The sequence below is a fragment of the Equus caballus genome, chromosome X (assembly GCF_041296265.1).
Source record: "Equus caballus isolate H_3958 breed thoroughbred chromosome X, TB-T2T, whole genome shotgun sequence".
In the NCBI taxonomy this organism is placed as follows: Eukaryota; Metazoa; Chordata; class Mammalia; order Perissodactyla; family Equidae; genus Equus; species Equus caballus.
The window spans coordinates 33,253,990-33,275,539 of record NC_091715.1 but is presented as its reverse complement, the minus strand read 5'-3'; the positions used below and the strand labels follow the sequence as shown (position 1 = coordinate 33,275,539).

Here is a 21,550-nt window from a genome sequence, read left to right as displayed (position 1 = left end):
GTTTGGGTGATATTGTTTGAAGTGTAGGAAGGAAGGTTCATGCAAGGCCCTAGCTGGATGTGGGTCTCTCTGGCCTGGAATTTGGGGTAGAAGAGAGAATTGCTTCTCAAATGTGTGCTCCAGGAGCCCTGCGAATCGGAGCCCCAGAACCCCACTGTCCAGTGGGGCAGGCAGCCCCCAAGCTGTGAGCTCGGGGTGCCATGCCGGCTCTGGGGAAGGGCTCCCCTGTGTAGGGCTGACTTGCGGCTGAGCCCTGGTTGTGCACTGAGGGCCAGGCCGCCCCGGATGAGCAGCTGACAGATAATTCCAGTTGGTGCTGGCTTTCTGTGGTCAGGGGGAGAATTGTCCCTTTGGGCTTGACCTTTGCTCCCGTTTCACAGCTGTGTTTTATCTTTGGCAAGTTCATCCCTAGGCAGGGCAGGGGCCGGTGTTGCCTCCTTCTCTTTGCTGCTGGTCCCATCCTGGCCTGTTCAGTAGCTCCCTACCTCTCACCCCTCACCCCACAGACAATCCCGAATCCTATTTTTCTCCACATTGCAGGTGACGTGTTCTTTTCTCCTGCTCTGTGGCTGCCCTGCTTGCTGGGGGCGGCAGAAGGCAGGACGTGGGTGCCCCACATTCCCCTCCTCAGTCCTCTGCATTCCAGATGACTTGCACCTCGTCCCCAGGTCTCCCCAGAACTCAGCACTTCCCCAGGAGGGCTGCCTGGGCATCTAGCCTGTTGGTGCCTGCCTTGGGGGAGGAGTAGGGGAGGGGAGGAAAGAGGAGGGGAGGAGAGACAAGGCCCCAGGCACTGCTAGGTGGTTCTATGGGTATGGCTTAGCAAATGTGACTCCGAGTATTGTGAATGAAAACCCACGTGCCCAGAGTGTGACACAAGTGGGGTAGTTGGGGTCAGGGAATGAAAAGATGTGAAATTGTGGAGGAATTGGGAAGAAAATGAAGGAAGCTGACACTCCTTCCATATTCCATCCCTCCCATCGATGATGTGAGAACCTTAATGAAGAGGCAAGAAAAATGGGAGAGGAGAACATAGCTGGAGAGCAAAGGCGGACAGCTGGAAATGCTTGGCCCTCTCCTGCCCAGTGAACTGACTCCCTTGTGCAGCCAGCACCCATCAGGAGGGAACAACAGATGGGGTCCTTTCAACCCGATCCTTTAGCGGAAATGGGGATTCCATGAAGAACAAGACATTGCATCATCAAAGGTGGAGGATTCGGGTCTTGACCGAAAATGTCCTGCCCTCCACGCTTCTGTTTTTCATCCAGCTCACCTTCTTCCATGAATTTAGCAACATGTTATAAAACTGATCTTTGCTACTTACTATCCTGAAAATAAGGGTTGTAACAAGTCAGCTTCAAGGGAGCTGGCTCAGGAGCCATTGAATTCTGCTCGTGGATTCTGTGGGTCTGGAATTTGGGGTGGAAGGACTCAACAGCTGGGGGCTGGAATCGTGGAGGCTGCCTCAGCCGCATGTCTGGCTGTTGGCTGGGACCTCAGCTGTGTCCCATAGCACCAAAGCGCACTCTGCATATGGCCTGGGCTTCCTCACTGGATGGTAGCTTAAAGGGAGTAGGACTTGAAGTTACATAGTGGCAGCTCAGGGCTCCGGAAACAAGCATGCCGGCAAACCAGCCAAGAGCTGTGTCACCTTTTCTGACGCACCCTCAGAAATCACACTTGAAATCATTTCTACTCTAATCGACTGGTTACAATGAGTCACAACCTGCTCTGATTCAAGGGGAAGGGACATAGACCCCACCGCTCATTGGGAAGAGCCTCAAAGAACTTGTGGCCATTGGCAAAAAAAAAAAAAAAGCTATGCCGGGTACTCTTGAGAGCTAAGCTTAATTAGCAATGGCTCTAAACAGAATAGTCTATGTTATAATAGGAGCTTGTGCCCTCAAGAGGCTGCATAAATTATATGGGGGGTGAGGGAGGCAGAGCGCTAAAATTAGGCCAGGGTGAAAGAGCCATAAAGCAAATATGGATTTTATGAAAAATAGAAGATATTGAAGGCCAGCTCTCTCCGCGAGGTTGTGAAGTGTGGGGAGGACTGAGGAAGGACTAGGGGGTGGGAGCCGATGGGTTTTAGGTCCTTCAGCATTGGAAGGGAAAGCAGATAGAGAACAGGACTGGCCATTTGTCTGCTGCCATCCTTCACCTGCCATCTTGGAGGGATCTGTGGGAACCCTTCGTCGCTCCAGCCAGCATTATTTTCACTATCTGCTTACAAATCCCGCCCCCCCCCCCCACTTTTTATTCGACATCCAGATATCTTTATGTAGCACACGGCTGGAAATGTAGTCAATGCATTTTCTAAAAGAAGTATGGAAAAAATAATACATTAATAAGAAATTACTCTAATGCTTAATGTTTGTCTCCTGCCCCCAGGTGTGGTTTTAAATATCCAGCGTGGATAGTGTTGTGACTGAAAGCGACCGGGTACACCTCGAGGGCCCCAGGTTCCCATTATCCTTGTCTCTAACCCCTGAATGGAGAGTTTGACTTCTAATTTCATGCTAGGGGGTTCACAGGCAACATAATTGTATTTGCCTCTGCCTTTGATCTGCTATTTGATCTGCTATTTCATTGTGGCTCGACTAGGAGACAGAGATAGAAACGTGGTGGAAAAACATGATTTTGTTTTGCTTTGGAATTGGCAGTTATTATTTTCTCTGGCTCCCTTAATGTGACACACCTTCCCTAAATCTGAAATCTAATCATTTTCCCGCTTTTGAAAATCCAAAAGGCATGTGCACCCTCTGGCCTGCTTTCCTTTTCGCTCATGAAGATTTAATTTTCAGCAAGGCTTCGGGGCATGATGCTCATGTTTTAGATCTCAATGAAAATGGAAGTCCCAGAGTTAGTGGAGAACTGGGTGAACTCTGACCTACCTGTCCCTTTCCTGACCTCACCTCGACTTCTCAGGATGTACTTCGTTCCCCCCAGCCTCCCTTCAGGTGATTTGGGTCTGCAGGGCCGACTGCTTCTATGCTGGAAACCAAAGAAACCCAGATTCAGTAGCAACCTTGTGGGTTGAACTGAGCAACGCTCAGAGTGGCCCCAGAAATAAGCTGGTTTCTCAGGCAGGGCCGCTGCATCAGGGTGTGCAGTTTGTGCATTGCACAAGGTTGCAGCCAAGACAGGGAGTGAGGGCTGGAATTCAGGCCCAGGAGGGGCACCTTTCTCCAATTCTCACAAAGTCACCAAGTAGGCTAGTAGCTGTTCTGTTCTCAGGGCAGAGGAGAAACAGATTCTCTCTGTGATCAGGAAGAAAAGAGTTGGTGACACAGGGCAGGACAGAGGTCAAAAGGGCATCTTGGGAGCAGAGTGGGCCAGCCTAAGGCTGCAGACCAAGCCAGTGTTGACCCAGCAGGTTAGAGCAGTAGGTCCATTTTCTCGCTCTTTGTTTTGTCACCTCTCATCTGCAGAGTGTAATGTTCATAAATTACTGGGTCCTTTCTAGGCTTTATTTGGAGTAAAGAGAGAGAGAAAAAAAAGATAGGGGTGTCACCCTACCTATGTGTCTTGCTCAGCCAGCAAGGTGGAATTTTGGTTGGGGGGTGGGGGGGTATGTTTTCTTTGGTTTTGAATGGGAAGCCTTTAAGGAATGCTGTTAACCCCAGGCCTGTATGTACTGGGTGCAGGCATTTGCGTGTAAGACCCTAACAGGTGGTGCAATCGAGTTTAACATCCTAACAAGTTACCTGTGAACTAAAATTCACACTAATGTGTAATGGATGCAGATAATTTGCATTTAAAAGTGGAGGATCATCCGGAGAAAGCAATTCCTAATCAAAATTAAGCAACTCCAAAGAGGGAGGTTTCTGGTGTCAGCAGTAGGCCGGTGGGGGGAAGCCTTTGGAAGCCTCCTGAACAAGCCCTGTGAGCTTGCTCCTGTTCATTTCTACAGCGGACGGTATTGGTATTCGGAATTGCATAAATACTTGGAAAAGTATTTCCACAGTAGAGCCATAAATGGCTTGCTTTTCCCTTATAACCAGGAACGTATAGGCCAGGAGCCCCAAATCCTTGCACCTCCCTCCCTGTTTCTTTCCACACTTTGGGTCATTTCAGTTGGGTATGTTGAAGGAAGATAGTTTCAAAGGACATTAGTTACATCATTGTGACTGTTTGGGAGTTCTCAGAGTTTTATTTTTCTAAGTAGGTGTGTTCTTAATTGAAAAAATTAATTTGTGTTTGGCACAAAGGAATATTTGCCCAAAGTTTGTGAAGCCAAATATATGTAAAGGCTTGGTGCAAAAAAAACAATTCCCTGGAGATGCCCCCCCCCCCCCTTGTTCTGCCTGTTTCTCTGGAAGATACCATCATATTTCTAAGTAATATGGAGATGTGGCCTTCTCTTAAATCATCCATAGTGACTATCATCTGTTGACCTCCTAATATGGTAGAAGAGGATTTTAGTTCTCTGCAGCATACTTCCCCTCCCCCATTCTCACAATAGCACTCTATCATAATTTCTTATTAAATTCATATCCAGTGTTTACTTTGTGACCACATATATATTGTTTATTGCTGAGGCAAATGAGCTTGAGTGATTGCGTTTCCTTTCCCGCGCGATTTTTTCTTCCTGGAGTTAATAATTGCCTCGTTGTTTTATTTGCTTAATTTTCTTTGACCTATGACTGATTTTCCCACACTCTCCAGCCTCAGCACAAATCATCTTGGGAAAGTTTTCTGCACGTTCCCATCTTGGAGACCATCTGCAAATAAGCTGACCTTTTTTCTGTGTGTTGCTTTTTTAAATTCCCATTTTCTTTAAGTCTGAAACCTTTTTAGACGTTTTTAATCTTCCCTTTAGTTTTATTTTCTAAAACTTGTCTTTTTATAAAGCGTGGTGGGAGTTTTACTGATTTCAAACGGGGGTATTGTGTTTTGATGGACAATTGCATCTCTACCACCCAGCTAATGTCAGGAGCTGAGAAATGAATCCAAAGTTTCTGATTCTTGGTATTTTGCTTAGTTTAAATAAACTTTCACCATTTTTCCTAAACATCAACCTTTCAGAAGTGATGACTGTTATTCCCTGGAACCCTGGAACTATCCAGTGTTAGTAAATTTTTACCCTGCTCCCCCCCCCAGCCCCCTGCCCCTGTCTCCCCTTGCAGAACTGATTCTAAGTTTTTAGAACTAAAGGTTATTTTTAAAATAGTTACTTGGCCCTTCCCCAGGCCATTTACCGCGGGATTCCTGCGCCTTGTTTGCATTCATTTCGCGTTGCCTTTTAATTGTGTTTAGTTAGTCATTTACAAGTCTGCCTTCCCACCTAGATTGTAAATTACTGGAGGGCCAGGGGTGCTTTTTAAAAAAATTCACTTTTGCACTTACGGATTCCCCTGGGACACACAGTGCCTAGCCCTTAGCAAGCGTCTCGATAAACGCATGTCAAAAAGTGGGCATGTAGAGTGACAATCTCCAATCGCGATCCCTTCAACAGAGATAACTTTCAAATCCTCTCTTGTTCCGAAAGCGCCTTAGAACCCCTTGAACGGTGGGGACAGGGCTGCAGGCCGCGCCCCCGGGAGCTGCCTCCGCAGGTGGCGGCCGGCTCGGGCGGCAGCCCGGGGTCCGGGGTGCGCGGACGGCCGCCGGCGCGGGAGAGGGATCAAGTGTCGACTGCTGCAGGAGGCCGGGAACAAGAGGTCGTTTCTCGGGATGCAGAGCCGCGCTGGCGCTGCGGCGGGGGCGACTACCGGCCGCGCTTTCAGCAGGAGAGGCCGCCCGGGGCCAGGGCTCGGCCGCGCCCCGCTGCGCGGAGGGCCGGGCGGGAGCGGGCGCGGCGCCCCGCGCGTCCCCGGCGGCCTGGGCACGCCCGCGCGGCCGCCTCGGCGCGGCCTGCGGCTCTGAGGTGCCACCGCCGGGGGCAGCGCCGCCCGGCTAAGATGGCGGCCGCGTGCAGCCCGCGCCCGGGGGAGAGGCAGGCGGCGGCCCCTCGGGAGCCCGTGCGCGCGGCCGAGCCCTCGGCCGGGAGGCCGCTCCACCTCGGCCCACGGGGACCCCGGAGGACCGAGTCCTGCGACTTCCGCAGCCAGGTCTCCCTGCCAGGAGCCCTACCTGGACGGACCTTAAAGGGACATTTTATCCCCCAGAATCCTGTTAGGTAGGGACAGGCCTTGGCTGAGGATGACTGCCAGACTACACATGGTGGATGAGGAGCAGCGGGTACCAGTGTGTGCAGGCCTCACACCCGAGCGGTTTCTTCCGACCTTGGCAGCCTGGCCAGTAAGCCTTGGAACCCTTTTGGTGCACAACTCCACGATACCAGTGACCAAAGGTCGGGGATCGTGCCTGGGTAAGACACAGGGCCCAGACCTCTTGAGATCAGGAACGTCTTGGAAGGTCTGGTACCTCTGGTGGTGAAATCTGTATTATCTAGTAAAGGCTCCAGAACGTGTGGCGCCTATCGCATTTGCTCTGACATCGGTATGCGCACTGTGTAGGCTGCCGTCCTCCTTGGACACTCCAAAAGCTGAGGTCCAATTTACCAGAAATGGCGTTGATGAATGTGGTGCATTCTGAATGATCTCGCCTCGGGCTCAGGTTGGGAGGTCAGAAGGGCCCCCCTAGGGAGTAGCTGATGTAGGTAGAATCACAATGATAGGAACAGAGAAGTACCCGGAAAAGCTTCCCATTGCCCTTTGTAGACTGCGGGCTGACACCTCCCACTGGTTCAAGGTTCCATCCAAAGTTTGCATGTTGCTTATCAGCTCAACATGAGAGACTGAAGGTGAACTTTTTGGTTTTGTTTTGGTGAAATAAAGTCATGCTGCATAACGTTTGCAGCGGCTTGTATTCTTATGGAGAACGTGTCCTCCACCCACCCAGGCAGCAGCCACACCAGCCTTTCCCTCCTTCTGCAGCCCCTTTTTTAATTACCTCTCTCTTGCCCCAGTTTAGGCAGCCCCCACCCCCGGGGGCCTTTGTTCAAGTACAGCAATAAACCCGAGACTGGGCCTAAGCCTCCCTGGTCCTGACCTTCCCTCTAGCAGGTCTGGAGCCTGCCGGGCCCTCCTAGCCCCCCAGCTGATTAGGGCCAAGGACGCTGCATGTGTTTATGTGTTTTCTCCCATCTGCACACTTGTTGGTACTTTTCAGACAGACTGCTTCAGCAAAAGATAAATCGTATACAAGAAAAAGTTCAAAGCGGCCCTTTGGAGCCAGGCCTCCACGAGCTGAGGGTTCATCCCGCCACCGAGCCCACCCTCCGATTTCTAAACCGTAGCCACCGCCAACGGGTTACCACTGATCTTGCGTCCACCGAATTCCTCTAGTAGCACCTGCCCGGGCGCACCCACCTCCAGCCCTGTCCTGCTCCTTGCCCTTCCTGGGAGGCGCAGTAACCATCAGTGGCACGACAGGCGGCCAGCGGAGCTGGTTCGGTGACGACTCCCTGGAGACCGCCGCCTCCAGCGGCAGGCCCCATCTGCAGTGCAGCTGAACGAGTTAAGCTGCCCCCAGCGTGAGCAGCCCAGGATGGGGCCCGGACGAGAGAGAACCAGCGGGAGCTCCGGGCAGCCTCGGACTCAGGATCCCCTAGTTACAGAGCTGGGTGGACCTGACTCCCTGCTCTCAGAGGGCTTCGTGGGAGGCCAGGGAGACCCGGGTCAGGGGTTGAGGCGGCGACCTCGGAATGGGGCACACTGTGAAGCTGCGCCGTGGACCTTGGAGTTTCAGGGGGAATGCCCCCTCAAGGGTCTCCCGGGCGGCGAAGGCGCTTCTGCGCCAAACTAGCAGCGAGGAGCTGCAGCACCCGACCTTCTCAGACTCCTGCGGGCATAGATGAACCCACGATACAGGCCCGCAAGGGAGGTGCGGCTCTTTGGCAGCCCTAGGTGCGCTAAGGTTGTTCGCCAGCCTCCGGGACAGCCTACTCCCTCCGTGCCGCCTCTGCCCTCCGCCCTCGGGCGCCGGCGGAAACCTGGGCAGCGCGGGCCACCGCGCTGGGACCGCTGGGCTCAGCTCCGCGCGACCCCGCCTCGGCCTCACAAAGGCCGCGTGCGGCTAGGGCAGATGAGGAGCGGCCACGACTCTCAGATCTTTAATTACGCCCCTACCCTTCCCCCCACCCCATCGCCGGCTTCCAGCCCTTTAATCAATTTCACGATATTAAATATTAATTTCTCGCCAGCTAGGCTTTCTCGGAGGAGGGGGAGGGGAGGGGCAGGGCAACTCCGAGGAAGGGACGGCTTTGTAGGGTGTGACCCGGGTAGTAGGGCGCAGAGGACGCACCGGCTCTTAAGTGACCTGTGCCGGGAACTCGGAGCCACCGGGTCTGCGCTCTGCGGCCGGGGAACTTGGAGAGTTATGAACGCCGGGGTGCAGGCCTCCGGAAGGGGCAGCCAGGTGCGCCGAGAGTCACGGTGTGCTGGGCGTCCGCCTCCTGCTCCGCGCGTCACCCCCCGCCCCCCCAAGCTCCGACTAAGCCTCACGCGGGCCCGCGGCGCGCAGCGATGATGGATCGCGCCTGGCGGGGGTGATTTGGTGTTGATCGCACATTATCACTGGCAGGTTGGACTGGTTGCTGATGGACGACTTCTAGCGGCGGCAGCAGCAGCGTCTTCAGACACCGCGCGGGGACTCGCTTGCTCGGCGAGGGTCTCTCTTTTTCCCCCAACCAACCCCCGCCGCACTTCCCGGCGTCAGGAGGACCTGAGAGTCGGCGCGGGGTCTTGCCGCACCCAAGGCTGCCCGCCCCCGTCTGCGTCCTGGTGTGGGCCGCAGGCCGGGCGAGGAGGGGAGCCAGGACGCCTCTCCCACTTCCTCCCATTCCTCCTTCCCTTGCCGCCTGCGACCCCCCTTCCTTCCTGCTTCCCCATCGAAACAGGGAGGGCCTGGGTCACTCGCCGGGTGGTTTCCCCGCCGCAGGGTCTAGGCCGCGGGGGGGTGAGCTCCCCCGCCTCGCAGCCCCCACCCCTCTCCCGGGGCTCGAAGCACCGCGGCGCTGCGGTGCGCCCCTCCTCGCCTCTTTTTCTAAAGTGCCTGCAGATACAAAAGCGGTTTCGTAATGCCTTCCGTCTGCGAGAGCCGGAGGACCTTGGCTGACCTTTCGGAAACTGATTGCAACTGCCTGTTAACAGCCCGTACTGACCGCACCGAGCGGAGCGGAGGACAATCATTTAAGTGACAGACGGCGAGGTGGCCTCGGCTCAGTCGAGCGGCCTGGTTAAGCCCGCCCCGCCCCTCCCCCCCAAGGCCCCCCCCGCAGCCCCGGGCTCACTGCGGGCTGTGGCGGGCGCTCGGGCGGGCGGGCGGGCGGGGAGGACGCGCCGCGCGCGCGCGCGCGCGCGCGCGCTTGTGTGTGTGAGTGTGTGTGTATGTGTGCCCGCGATTACCGGCCGACGGGTTAACCCTTCGCCGAGCGGCCGGCCCCTTTGAGGCCGGACGCTGCCGGCTTAATCTGCCATCTGCAAAAGAGGAATAAAAGGGCCGCCTCTGCCGACTTTCCCTAATGGGTAAACTGTCCCCTCTCAGCGTGACCGGGGCTGCGTCCCTACTGCTGCCGGGGAAAGATCCCGACCCTCGGCTCTTCCGGCACGTCCCCTGGTCCCCTCCTTGCGCTCCCTCCCTCCTCCGCACAGACACCGGCACAGGGACACGGGGACAGCTCGAGGGCTCCAAGGGCTCCGAGAGACTGGCGGTGCAGTGGACGTGGGTGTTCCCGGTGTTTTCTGTTTTGGAAACGAGAAAGGTTGAGGGGGGGGTGTGCCCGCACTGGGAAGGCGAGGTGGGGGAGGGGAGGCTGGTGACAGGGCACCTCGGGCTGCGCTCGCTCCCTCTCTCGGGAGAGATCGCCAGCTGCTCTCCAACAGGCAGCGCCCTGAAATCTATTTAAAGAGAGGGAAAGGGGAGGAGAACAAAGGGGGAGGAGGGGGGCGGCGAGCGGAGCCTGGGCGAGAGCGAGCGAGCAGGGAGGATCCGCCGCTCCGCGGGCACATCAAGCGCTCACATCTGTACACTCCGCGATCGATGGGGAGAATGGATAATATTTGTCAGCTGCAGACCTTTCTCTTCCCGGTTCCCGGGGAGAGGAGGGGGCGAAGGAGGGGGAGGGGCGGGTAGACCAGACGAGAGAGGCCGCCTCAAGGACAGCGTGCTTCCCGCTGCAGCCACACGAAAACCCAGAGCCATGAAAGCTCGGGGATTTTTCTCTTATTATCATTATTAATTATTTTTTATTATTCCACAGCAGCCAGCGAACGCTCGGCGGCGCCCCTCCCCCGCTCGCCCGCTGCCTCCCTTTGTTGATTCTCAGCTGCGAGCGCGGCGGGCCCGAGCCGCCGCCGCCGCCGCCGCCGCCGCCGCCGCCGCCGCCGCCGAGCACGATCTGCTCTTGCGCCCTCGGTCGCAGCTGCGGCCCAGGAAGCCGGGGCTGCGTCCCCGCCCCCCGCCCCCCACGGCGCGGCAGCCCCCGCACCCCTCCCTGCCGCCCGCCACGAGGCCAGCCCAGCCTCTTCGCTGCTGCTCGCTGCGGCTCCGGGTCCCCAACGCCGAGCAGAGGCGCTGGCTGCTGCCGCCCCGAGCCTCCGGCCACGCGGGGGCCTCAGCCACCCCCACCCCCGGCGGCTGCACTCTGATGCCGCTGTCCCCACACATGGTCTTCATTTCGCACACTAGCGGCGTGCTTCCTCTCTGCTCCTCTCCTCGGGGCTTTTCGGAGCGAGGAGGGAGGCTTAGAGGAAGTTAGAAACCCAGCGAGCCCAGGGGAAAGGGGGAAAACCCTCGCGCTCAGGCTGAGCTTCCGAGGCGGAGGGGAGAGCCCCGCGGGGGGGTGGGGCAGAGCCTGGGGGCCCTCCCCTTCCTTAGGTGCGGGAAGGGCGCAGTGAGGGGTGGCAGTCGGGGGAGGACAGAGAGCTAGAGAGAGAGCGAGCTCCAGGTTTGCTTTCGCTCCATCCCCTTGCCCGCTCCTGCTGGCCAGGGCCGAACTGGCTCGGCCCCTCGGAATGGCACGGCTGTCCTGGGAGCCCAACCCATTAGCGGTCATCAAATGAGACCAAAGACACCCCAGACTGTCCTCCACCTTCCGCGCGGGGGAGCTCCCTGAGCCTTTGCCCCCTCCCTCCTCCAAGGTTGAAAGCCCGGAGCCGACGCCCCACAGGCCCGGGGTCCGGGCCCACTCTGGGGGGAGGGGGGGGGCGGTGCGTGCAGAAAGTTCTAGTCGGGGTTTACTTGTGGCTTCGCGCCATCCCTCCCACCCCCGCTGTCCTCCTGCGATTCCGGGCCAGCCTGCGGCGGCGTCCCCAACTGCTCCGCGGTCCTGGGCAGGGCAGGAAGCTGGCACGGCCGCCGGCTGGGCAGGCGCCACTTGGCCGGGCCGGCTGCTCTCTGGAACTCGCGCGGCACCTTCGCGCCGAGTCGGGTTCCCGGGTCTCCCGCCGGGTCACCCTAAGCGGCTTTCCCCCACTCTGTCCGTCGTCCTCTCCCCGGGAGTCTCCCTGTCTCCGCCCGCCCTCTCAGCTTTTCCCCTCCTTGGTCTGTCTCGGGAGCCCCGTAGCGCAGTCAACCGCCCTTCCCGAGATTCAAAAAGAAGTTTTGTGTTTCCCCGGGGGCAGCAGCCTAATGCTTCCCTTGTTTTCCGGAACAAAGCAGACATTCAGTGGGGAGGGGGCAGGCGCGGACTGCTTCCCCTCCCCGCAGCACCCCGCACCCCTGCAGGTTTAGAACGCTCGGTCCTGGGCCCCGGTGGCCTGGGGGCGGGGTGGGGGCCCTCGTTCTCCAGGCGCGACTACAAAGCCTCGCCCCCCGCGGCCCCCCCAGCCTCTGCCGGGAGCCAGAGAGCAGGCGACATGGTGTTTGGGTGAGGTTCCCAGCCCTGGCGGGGAGGGCGCGCACGCAGCTGTTTACAGTGTGCCTGTGCTGCTGGAAGCTCACCCGCCGCCGCCTGACAGCGTGGGGCACCCGCGCGCTGCCAGCTCAGAGGCGGCGCGGAGCGGCGAGCCCTCCGGCGCCCGGCCCGAGGCCTCCGCAGCCCTTGGGCCAGGGCGCGCGGGGAGCCTCGAGGTCTCCAATCGCGCTCGCCTCCCCTAGCCCACAGGCTGTCTCCACCCCTCCCAACAATGATCTGAATCGGGTAGTACATCAAAGGGACTGGGGGGGAGCGGGGAAGATCTCACAAGGGGCGCTCCGAGCAGTCATTGCGTCAGGGTTCTTCCTCTACCAGGGTTAAGTTGTCCGGCCGGAGTGAGCACAGCACTCCACTCTTGCGACTCGGAGATGCTTCTCCCTGCGGGGAGCGCCCCGCAGCCCCACCTGCCCCTGCCCACCCGGGCCGTTGGACTCCCCTTCCACCCCGCCCCCGGGGGCCGGCCGCACTGCTGTGCCCACGCGCGCCGGGCTTTCTCGTCCGCGCAGCGCTGCCTCAGATCCCGCTCCAGCTCTTCCCCTCTCCCGGGCCTGTGGCCGGCCCCCGGCGCCTCCAGCGCGGCCTGAAACTTGATCCCGTGTCGGAAGGACAGTGTGTAAACACCAGGCGCGCTCCGAGAGCCCGCGGGAGGGGCCGGGCGAGGCCCGCCCGGGCAGCTCCGAGGCCCCGCGCCCCCGCCCGCCTGCTCGCCCCGGGCACGATCGGCGGGGCCGCCGCCTAGCTCTCTGCCTTCCCAGTTGGCTCAGCTAATTGGAGCCGCCGCCGCCGCCACCGCGGCGGCCTCTTGTTGAATTTTCTAGATCGCAACCGTTCAGTCGTGGCTGCCTGCGGCTCCCCTCCCCCTCCCACAGCTGTTATCTCAGCCGGCAACTTGTTGGTGGTGGGGACCGTCCCTCCGCTGACCCTGGCCTCAGGCTCCGTGTTCACCCCAGCAGTTCGGGGCTGTTTTTCTGCGGGGCGCGGGAGGGGAGGTAGAGCTTTATCGGAACTGTGAGGCTTCGCGCCAGAATCCGAGGCTCGTTGTTTTGGTGAGCTCGAATACTACCCAGGAGATCCTCTCGGCAGAAAGCCATCGGCTCCGCTGTCTAGCACCAGGAGGTAGTGACAGTCCCGGAGGGGCTTCAGGAACAACGCCACTAACAAGCTCACTTCGTTCCAGGAAAACGTTACAGAAGGGTGGAATGGTGGGAGGCCTGAAGATGCCCCCTCCCTCCTGCACTGCCCCCAATCTCTCTCTGCATTTGGGACTTCATGTGTATGCAGGTCCTTCATGCAGCGGAGCTCTCCTACGCCTTGGGCCTTATAGTCCACCCAAATGGGGCAAGGCCACTTTCCCTCTTGGTTTGAAGTGCCAGGGGGGACGTGTCTGCCTCAGTGGATTCTGGAGGTTCACGTCCCCCCAGCTGAGTCAGCTCCAAGCTTGTGCCAAGAGGCCCTCCTGGACTTTGGGTCCCCTCAGCTGAGCCTGGCGTCTCCCTTGGCCAGCCATCTCATAGGCTAGCCACATGTCCCCACTAGGTGCAAAGTGTTGGGTCTGCAAACTGCCGGGTCTGCATCGGTCTATAGGAGGCCCAGAACCTGGCCCGATGGCCAAGGTGGGAAAAAGTGAGGCTGTTTGATAGTGCTGAAGGACTCAAGAAGATGTTGCTGATGATGCTGGAGCAGTTGCTCTATATCCAACGTCCATCTTGGAATGTCTTTTTCTCTGAGTAGAACTCTTGCTAGTGAATTTCACAGGGCCCAATGATGTTGTAAAAGTGGCTGCACCCCCAGCCCGGAAATGCGTAAATACACACACGCAAATTCCCAGGGGGCTGCGTCTGGGAACCACCACGGAGGGGGTCTGTAGCAGCCAGAGAGCTTCAGCGGTTCCTGCGAGGTTCTGAGAAGAGCGCCTGTTCCCTCCCTTTGATGCTTCTCCGACAACTGTTAGGGAACAAAGAGGCAAGGCCACCAGCTCATTAACTGTCATTTTCCAACACCTCTTTCCTTCCCTTGTGACTTTTACACGAATCGCCACTTTGGGGTTTCCTGAAGTGTCCTCTCAATCTATTTATAACCAGAGCAAAATTTCCAACTCAATCCCTATTGATTTAAGCTATGATAAAAAGGGAATCTATAAAATTAATGTTATAACTTGGTGTCGAGGATGGCACTTCAACAGGTCAAGTTCATCTAGTTCTTTGGCATCTAACAGCCTCCAGACCCTTCCAATCAGATAACCTAAGTGTGTCTCCCACTGTTAGTTTCTCTTCTCTTTCTGTAGTGGAAAAAAATGAATCCTCTCAAAGATGTTTATTCTCCTTCAACCCTACCCTATCAGTCTGGGAGAACCTTGTTTCTCTGTAGGGTAAAGTGTATTTCTATGTTTTGATAAAGAAGAGAGTAATTTGTGTTCCTCTTCAGGCCTGAAAAGATAATTATGCATCCCGGGAGCTTGCTCTTCTCCTGGCTGTTTAACAGACAATCTGGATTCTCGTTCTGGAGCGGGAGGGCTTCGATGTCCCAGCCTCTTTCTCCTGGTCGGCTCCTTCCCTCTGTCACCACCTAGCCATCACCAGGCCCTTGGGCGGGTCACATGGGCCAAGGGTTTCTGTCTTGAAGGCTGGTGGTGCCTCGGAAGACCCCGCGACTCCCAGCCTGGCATCAGGCATTCACATTTCTTTTCCTGGGCAAAGAATATTCTGAGCTATTGGAATTCCTGTTCCGTCTCCCTGAAAGCGTGTGCCAGGAGCTCCCCATGGGGCCTCTGGTGATGGATGTCATGAGGCCTGGGGAAGGAGCCATTATGGTGGGAAGAGCTGAGTGCTTGCCTGCAGGACTCAGACCTGAACCTAACCAAAGTGCAAACAGCAACCAAAAACAGCCGCTCCATCCACCTGGTAGCTTGCTTGGAAACAAATCCTACCCCACCTCACCCCCCAACTAGTAAAGCCTGGGGGCATATCATTCCTGTGGCCTCCCTTTAGCTCAGCTTGGGAATGGTGCAGGAAGCTGAGAGGCATCCACTGCTCCTCGCTTCCCCTGGCGCTGGGCTCAGCTTGGCTGAACTTGCCGTTCCTGTCTTTTTAGAGGAGCTGGTTGTGTTCCCGAAGCAGGATCGCACTGTGCCGCCTCCCCAGGGGTCCTCAGCTATTGATTTTTAATATCCGTATTCAATATTGTGTATTAAATATTGAATCCATGCACGAGAGGATGTGATGCAAATCACCAGCCGTGCCTGAGACTTTAATAGTTGTTTTATTGCCCGGAAACCACAGTTGGACGCAAGGCATCCTGCAGCCGAGGCTGGGGGCGGGGATGACAGGCAGAGGAGAGCTGAGCAGACAAGCAGAGCGGGGCCTCCCAAAGATACCAGACCTCTGGAGTAGCCACTGCTGAAGGCACAGCCCGGCCCTGACAGCTCACCCCTGGGCAGGGGGTTGGGGGCCAGCTCACAGGCTGCTATGGAAAGAGCTGGGGCTGTTGTGTGAGACCTGGGTTGAGGAAGAGGTGTGGGGCTGTGTCCTTCCTTCCTGGACTTCCCTACTGGATGTTCATTCCTGTCCGGCCATCCGCCTTCCCCTCCACACAGATATTCACCTAGACTACACATACTGAGCTACTGAACAGGAAAGTGAACTTGGAGGCAGGAAACCCCAGGCCTCGGGCCTCCTTCACCACTCTTAGCTCTGCCACCTTGGTCCAGACCTCTCCTAACCTCCCAGGGCCCCATCTCTCTCCTCTGCCAAAGGGGGTGATGCTATCTGCTCTACCCCGCTCACAGCCCCGTGGTGAGGCTGGTGCAAATGAGATAATATTCAGGGAAAAGGCTTTTGTAAACTGTCAGGCCCCACGTAGGCAGGCTGAGGGATTAGTGTTGGCTTTCCCTTTATACTCGCCCTCTCCTGCAGGCTGTGTCTCCTGGCTGGCTTCTTTCTCTCTCAGGCATGAACCCCCTCCTCCATCAGGGGCCCTCTCCTCCTCTGCCTTGGCCAACTCCGCTGGGCTTCCAGGCTCTGGGCAGAGCCGTGACTCCACACTCAGGCTAGGCAGTCAGGTTTCCAGGACGCCCAGCAGGGAGGCAGGAAGGACGAGAAACTGTGTCTGTGTGTTTGTGTGTGTGTGTGCGCGCGCGCGCGCATGTGTATGCGTGTGTGTGTGTGTGTGTGTGTGTGTGGTGGGGGTGGGTGCAGCGAGTGTGGCAAAGCCAACAGCCACAGGAAAGCACTTGGCTGTATTGGAGGGAGGAGAGGCGCGCTCCTTGGTGGCTGTCCCGGGCTGAGGAACCGGTGGGGGAGATGGAAGGAGAGCAGAGAGTGGGGGACGCTGCTGGCCTGGAGCGGCAGGGGCGTGTGTGTGTGTGGGGGGGGGGGGGCTGCTGGGCCCAGCCTGCAGGCGGTGGGAGGGAGCGGCTGAGACCCTGAAGCTGGGAGCCTCTTGCCACGTTATACTGTTCCTGGTTTCGGGAAGTCCAGTCTGGACTCCAGATTGTTGGGAAGCTAGGGCGTGGGCTTTGCCGTCAGGGTCTTGCGATCAGGAAGCCCAAGTGTTAATTCGGTGGAGGGTGGCGGCCCTCCAACGCCTCCCAGTCAGATAAACAGTTGCCCGAGGTCCCCCAGGGCGGAGAGACGGGTTCTCCGAGGGCGGTGCTCTAGCCCTGGGAAAGTACCGTGCCGAGGTCCTCTAACCCACTACCTTTGTCCGGGGCTCAGGCAAGGGCGGAGACCAGAGGGGTCCCTAACAGTGCAGACCACCCCTTCCCCCCCCCCCCCCCCAGCCATCTGCTAGGAAGGCCCAAACTGACTCGCCAGGCCGGCCGAGGCTCGGCAGAGACCAGCTCTGGCAGTAGGCCCGGCCGGCAGTCCGCGTCGGCGTCCCTGGGCGCGCGCACGGGGGCATGCCAGGCAGGGTCTGGCTGCGCACGCCTCCGCGGCGGGGCTCGGGCGTCTGCTGCTGCCTGCGTTTCCGGGTCTGCGGCTGAGCCTCCCCGGCTCTCTCCTCCCGCTTTGTCTCGCTGCCAGCTTCTCGCCTGCCCTCGCCAGTCTCCTGGGTCGACCGGTCGCGCTCTGCCTCTCCGAGTGCATCTCGGCTTTTACGCCGCCTCGCTCTTTGCGCACGTGTGGCCGCCTTCCCTCAACCCGGGCTCGGCTCGGCCTCTTCTCGCGCGCTACTTGGCACTGTTTGGGGGATCGCTGCTAGTGCCCACCCCTTGCGGCCCTCGCCCTAGGCGGACGCATCTGGGGCTCAGCGACCTCCGGGACTGAAACATCCCTAGGTTCTGGCTTAGCTCCACCGAAGCCAAGCCAAGAGGGCTTGGAGTATCCCTCACTGCGTTCCTCGTTCCTCATTGCTCCCAGCCCTAGGCAGCAACTGGAGGGGGCTTTTAGGAGACCTACTTTGCAGAGTTAGAGGGGAACACTTTTGTGGCCGACCTCGTGCCGTCTATGGTGTTCTTCGAACTCGACTAAGCCGCCGAGAATGAGTACACGGTTGTGCCACGGACTCAAAAGTTGGCTGGATGTGTGGGTCCGGGTGGGGGTGCCCGGAGTGCGTGTGCATGTGCCGATCGCAGGGACTCTTGGTGGATTAGCCGCTATAAAGGGGGACGAGGGGGCGCCGGTCTCGGGCGCTTGGGCTGAGGGCCAGCCAGGGCCCTGCGAACAATCTAGGCCGTCGGGCAGGTGAAGACACCCTTCGGAGCCGGCCCCCTCCCCCTAGGCCCGCACGCTGCCGGTCTCTGAGGCGGAAACACAGTCCAACTCCTTGAAAGTAAACTTGCCGCGAGGGGAGCTAAGGAGGGAGGGGGCTGGCGGGGGTGTCTGCGTCGGGAAGGCTTGTGTCAAGTTTCAGCCCCTAATGACACTCGGTGGCAAGGTGCCAAGGCCCTGGGAACGGCGGCGGGGGGTCGGGGTGAGAGTGACCGCGCCGCGGGGCTGGGCTCGCGGACCCCGAGGCGCCCCGCGCGCTCTCGGGCTGAGGAGGCCGGGGTGGGGGCGCAGCGGGCGGCGGGCGGGGAGGGGGCGCTCCGAGAGCCGCCTGAGCGGAGAGGAGCGCAGGCATCTTCCGCAATCCATTCATGCACTGAAGCGCGTGCAGAGCTGCTGATCGCTGCCATTGTTACTCGCGGGCGGTGTGGGAGCCGAGCCTCCACTCTGGCGAGAGATAAATGGCCTCTGACAGCCCCTCCTCGCCAAGAGAGCTCCTCGGATTTCACCGCGCGGCGGCTCTCAGGTCTGTGCCTCGCTCGCTTCCCGGTGAGAACCTTTAAATCAGCCTCCCGGCCCTCCCTCCTCCCGGACGCTGCCCCCCGCCTGCTCAGGCCCCGGCAGGGCCCCGGGCGCGCTGAGCGTAGTCTCCGGCCCCCTCCCCACCCGGGGGGATAAGGTGGGGAGCTCCGAGAGGACACGGGGGCCGCGGGGGGAGGCGGCTGCGCCCCGCTCCCGGGCTCCGCACCTCCCCCGGAGCGGAGCCCCGCGCCCCGCCTCCGCGCCCACAAGATGGATCAGGCTACCGTGCGGAGAGCGGGCTGTAAATATTTAAAAAGTCTCTCGCGCGCCGGCGGTAATGGCTTTCGCAGTCGGAATGTGTGCTAGAAGAGAGGAAGGGCGATGTGTGTACTGTGTTGTGAGGTGGGGGAATTGTTCTTGTGCCTCCCTCCTGGTCCGGGGTGGGCTGCATGTTCCGGCTTCCCGGTTTCCCGCCCTCTGCCTCTCTCCCGCCGCGTCCCACGATAGCGTTGAGACCGCCAGTCGATGGGGAACTTGAGCATGGCAGGGCGACGGAGGCCCGGACGAGGTGACCTGGAGCCACTCTCCCCTTCAGGGTCTCCCAAGGTCCTGGGCTGGGACTGGTCTGAGACCCCCGGTCCAGGTCTGGTTCTCGCTGATGCACAGGGGAGGGCGGGAAACGCACAGGTTGGAACCCCCTGAGTTTGGGTGGTCTCTAAAGCCTCGGCCTAGGTTTCTGCAGCTCTGCAGCGGGGGCTTGGGCCCTGTTTGTGCCTTTGCCCCCCCCCCCATGCCTCTCTTAAGCCTTGATCCACTCTAAAGGAGAGCCCTTCCCCCGCCCCCCCTTCTGAATCTGAAAGTAGCTTTGTGGCTGCTGGGACCGAAACCTGGGAGGAGGCAACGCGGAGAGACTGAGGAGGGGGCGGGGCGCCTAGCGCCCAGGCTTCGTGGAGGTCACACGTGGATGTGGAGGGGGTTCATTTGCTTCTCTGGCGAGTGTGGGCCTGGGATCCTTAAGGCCGAGCCCAGCCGGATGGAAGAGGTGGGGGAGGGGGGAATCCAGCCTTCTCGACTGGGAGAGGCTTAATGGGCCCACCACAGGGTGTGTGCCGGGTGAGGCTGTCGCCTTTGCCAGCGGCCCCTCCCTGGCGGGGCGGGGGCGCCGAGTTGCCCAGAGCTGGGGCGGGCCGGGCGCCGCGGGTTCGCGCGGAAGGTTGGAGGGGTGTGGGCCCGGGCTGGGGCTGCTCCTCTGCACCCCTCCGCTCCGCCCGCCCGGGCCAAAGTGTGGGTGCTGTCGGCGTGTCTGGGCGCGCCGGGGCTGCTCGCCGCGTTCGAGCGCGTGGAGCTCACGACTCCTGGCAGCTCCGCGCGCTCCGCTTCCAGGGGCTTGTGTTGCGCCCTACTCGCTTGTTTGTCTCGTGTGAGCCTCGTAAACCGCCCTGATTTATTACCCAGACTAAATGCTTAATTTGTGAATATGAAACAGATTAAAAGGGGCGGGGGGGAGGGGGCTTGAGGTCGGCATATTTTAGCAATCAAACCAAAGCAGCCCGGCAGATGTTTCAAATTTGTCGACATTTTCAGGCTCATGTGGAAAGCCAGCCAGAATGGTCAAGAGGTCCTTTCTCCTTCCTTCAACCTGAGAACTTGGCAATGATCAAAAGGAGGTGATTAGTAGCTACAGAGAAAAGACACCAGCAGGCAAGGAGTTAACAGACGCTGAGCCCTTCACCCCCAGGTTCGGGATGGGGGAGCGGTGGAGAGAGCTGGTCACAAAGGCGAGGGGTCCTGGTGAAAAAGCCCACGTCCTAGAAGCCAACTTTGAAGAACAAAGTAGAGGATCCATTAAAAGTTAATTCAGTAAATAAACTTCATTGGCGATAAAACAAACAAGAAAGATGGAAGCGCCAACTTAAAATAGCCAAAAGATAATAAAAATAAATAGTTTTGATGTGGCCTCAACATGTGCTGTGCCTTTTGGCAGGCAGGTCCCTACCCTGGTCCACCCTGCAGAGGCCTCCATGGAGCACCCTCTCTCCTTTTGAAAAGCCCTCATGTGTACACGCAATGTTTTTTGGCATTTGTCATTTTTAGGCAACTTCACACATCAAAGGCGAGCACAATGTTCTTTTCAGCTCCCTGGTTCCAGCCGCCCAGTGAAGCAGATACAATTTCTATAAATTGGCCTTCTCCTCTGGGTTTTGATTGATCATCACCATATGAGATTATTGAAAGTCTAATGTCTTATTTCACTTTCCCCGAGGGGTGAGGAGGGGAACAGTTTATTGGAAGTCAGGCCACGTGAAGGCTCCGATGTTGTGCAATAGTCGTTTCCATGAGCCTGGGCAGATCAGCCTCCGGAAACTCCCATGCATCTCCTGCCGGTTCCTTGTACCACCTTCCCCATACCCCCTCGAGGTCTCGGCTCCAGTCTCCAGTCGTTGTTAACAGGTACAGAACAGACTGGAGCCTTCTGGAGCCTTTGTAGTTGCAAGTAGAAAATGGCTGTTGACTAAAAATAAGGCAACAAAAGATTCATTTTTTAACGTATTTATTATAACTCAAGAATCCCCTCTTGAGGATTGTTTCTCACTCCAAACTTTCGTGTTCCCCTTTTGCCTCGATACCATCTTTCATTTTATTAAAGTTGATTATGGTTCCTCTGTCTTGTCCTCAGCCAGACAAAGGCTTAGGGAAAGTCAGGGAACGTGTTAATTATATGTTTCTTGTAAACTGACTTTTCATTTCCCCCTAACACATTTAGTTGGCTTGGTGTTTAGTTTAACACTCAATTGCTGCAAATATGCTGCTTAAAAATGCTGTCTTTATTAAAACAAATAAATGAATGCAAAGACCTTTCTAATTTCAACTCGCGTGGGCTAGAAACAGAAGAGAAAACCGAAAGCGAGAGCAAGAAGGAGGGAAAGGCAGCAGGGAGGGGAGAGAAGAGAGACGGGGGAAACACACACAAACACACACACGCACACACACAGACACACACACACAGACACAGCATTCCTTCTGCCATCCCTCCCCCAGCCATGTTAAACTGGTCCATACAGTTGTCTCTGGCTGCGCCCTGCAGCTCGCCAGCCCGCCTGGATTTTCCATCACCTGGCGCCTAAGGCGATCATTAGCTGAGAATGGACACCCTCCTCTACCTGCTGCCAGCCCGTCACTTACCAGCGGAGGGAGGCTGGCTGCAGGCTCCTGCGTTGGGGCTGGGCCCCATTTGCTCAACCCGAGAGGGGTCCTTGGTTCTTGCCCCTGGGTGCATTGGTGCCTAATTAAACTCTATCCAGGGCAATGTGCATGCACTAAATATACGGAGGCTGAGAGGAAGCTGGGAGGAAAAGGCCGTCCTTACCTGGGCAGAGAAAGTGAATCTTCTGAGGGCGAGGAGGCAGGGATCCCTCTGACGGCACTTTCTGAGCAGAGTCTTGGAGTGCACATTAAC

General features: G+C 58.0%; 1 protein-coding gene across 4 annotated transcripts in view; it reads left to right on the top strand.

Annotated features, from left to right (window-relative positions):
* BCOR (BCL6 corepressor) overlaps positions 1–21,550 on the top strand; it is a 115,556-nt gene that overhangs the window by 10,854 nt on the left and 83,152 nt on the right. Inside the window, exon 1 of one of the 4 annotated variants that reach the window (XM_014728805.3) lies at positions 17,958–18,097. The exons of 2 other annotated variants lie outside the window; for them this stretch is intronic. The gene's annotated coding sequence lies outside the window, so the exon portion shown is untranslated. Of the gene's footprint in view, positions 1–17,957; positions 18,121–21,550 lie in introns of those variants that run through there. One more of the 4 variants, XM_070258413.1, reaches the window with a different exon arrangement.